The 2,062-nt window shown below is 30.7% G+C and overlaps 1 long non-coding RNA gene across 2 annotated transcripts; it reads left to right on the forward strand.

Moving 5' to 3' along the window:
- Window positions 1-79: 79 nt before the first annotated feature.
- On the forward strand, window positions 80-1,560 carry LOC109591771 (uncharacterized). Of its 2 annotated transcripts, none has more exons than XR_002189981.1 (4): window positions 80-136; window positions 696-801; window positions 869-941; window positions 1,352-1,560. It is a non-coding gene; the product is annotated as an uncharacterized LOC109591771 (long non-coding RNA). The 2 variants fall into 2 exon arrangements; XR_002189982.1 differs by lacking the exon at window positions 80-136 and adding an exon at window positions 615-653.
- The last annotated feature ends 502 nt before the right edge of the window (window positions 1,561-2,062 follow it).

Consider the following 2,062-nt stretch of genomic DNA (forward strand, 5'->3'; position numbering starts at 1 on the left):
GTGGCACTTCAGTACAAGTATGATCTACATGTGCAAGTTATTATTTATTTGCATGCATAAATTGGTTTTTGTTTTTCTTAGAATGATTTGATGTAGTTTTATGCTATAACAGAGTTTTGTAATCCTGGATTATTAGGTACGTGCATTATTAATCCTCTTTATTAATGGTTTTAATTTTATTACTATCATTTTAATTTGAATAGTGTAATTTAGTTTTGTCAATTATACCACGGACCATTGTGACCGAAAATTGGCTGCAAAAGCCGCCCAAATTTACATTTAAATATTAAATAATGATGTCCTTACATGTACATGTACGTTGGGCAAAAACTTTGAGCTGATTTTGATTCAGTCCAAAAGTTGAACCATACATATATTATTGCTTCACTTGCTTTTATCATAAGCTATAATGTATGTAATTACACATACTCATAATGTACATATACCTATATTAATTGCTAAACCAGACCTTCTTAATAATTATACAGTCAAACCTGTCTATTCCGGACACCTTGGGACCCAATAAAACTGTCCTTATTAAAGAGGTGTCCTTATTTCAGAGGTTCATTAATACACATTTATATTCTATTGGGACTGATACTACCTGTCCTCATTATAGAGGTGTCCTTATTTTAGACTGTCCACAATAGCAGGTTTGACTGTACATGTAATATAATATTATTTTTAATTCCTAGATCACAGTCTGCTTATAGGAAGATTTATGAAGAGCCAATTGTAGCATCAAGACAAGTAGAGGCCACAGAGACAGAACAGGAGATAGGACAAAGAAGAGCACAAGAAGTAACTATGCATACCATTTTATTATGAATACACAACAATGTATATATTTATTAATTTATTTATTTAGTTGATGAGGCTTATTAGTATGTTTTATTTAAGAAGAACACAAGAAATAAATAAGAAATATTTACCACCAAAAGGTACATATATTAAATATATTGTATAGCAGGAAATTTTGAGGGAATAAAATTTGGCAATTTGCTAAATTTTGATGGTTGGTGAATTTTAAATTGGTGAATTTGTGGCCACATGTCATTGAGCATGCGCATAATGGCTCAAAATGGCGGATTTTAATTTTGGTGAATGGCTATCAAAACGCCAATTCGCAAAATTTAATTTACTCCAAAATTTCCCACTATACAATATGCATATTGAGTACAGTGCTATACCTACAGTACAAGTATACATGCATGAAATTGTATTGTGTACATGATTAATACACAGTTATACAATGTCTACTTTTATGGATTTGTTAGTATAATTGTACTTCATGTATGCGTCTTAGTTTAATACTGATCTGATTACTATTCTACAATATTTATTTCTTTAGTTGAAAGTGTTATATTCTGTCGTCCAACTCCTCTACAAGTATCAGTGTATCATCATTTATTATCAACACCAACAGTCAGATCATGTTTATCTCATTCTCACTCACTGGGTGGTAGTCCTCACTTGGTTTGTATTAGTGCTTTAAAGAAACTCTGCAACTGTCCATCACTGGTCTACACATGTAATGATACTCAGGTACTGACTGAGAATAATGAATCTTATGCTTTTTCTAAAAAATGGCTCCAAAATCTCCCCATTTTTATTAAATTTTTAAATACAAATTAATGTACTTATGCTGTGTAGAAAGTTTGAGTCAAATCCAATAAAAATTTTCAAGTTATGACCATTTTAAAATGCAAGCCAAGTTTCTGAAAAATGGGTAGCCCATGTTTTTTTTTCAAAAAATGGCCCCAAAATCACTCCAAATTTTTATTACATTTTCTGATACATATTGATGTCCTTATGCTGTGTAGAAAGTTTGAGGTGATTCCAATGAAAATTTTTTGAGTTATGACCATTTTAAATAATGGGTCAGTTTTTAGAAAATACCCAAGGCTATAGCCCATGGTTTTTTCAAAAAATGGCTCCAATATTACCCCCAAATTTTTATTACATTTTTTGATACATATTGATGTCATTATGCTGTGTAAAAAGTTTCAGCCGATTCCGATAAGAAATTTGAGTTATGACCATTTTAAAAAAACAGACAAAT

The sequence above is a fragment of the Amphimedon queenslandica genome, unplaced genomic scaffold (assembly GCF_000090795.2).
Source record: "Amphimedon queenslandica unplaced genomic scaffold, v1.1 AMPQUscaffold_7289_Cont20758, whole genome shotgun sequence".
In the NCBI taxonomy this organism is placed as follows: domain Eukaryota; kingdom Metazoa; phylum Porifera; class Demospongiae; order Haplosclerida; family Niphatidae; genus Amphimedon; species Amphimedon queenslandica.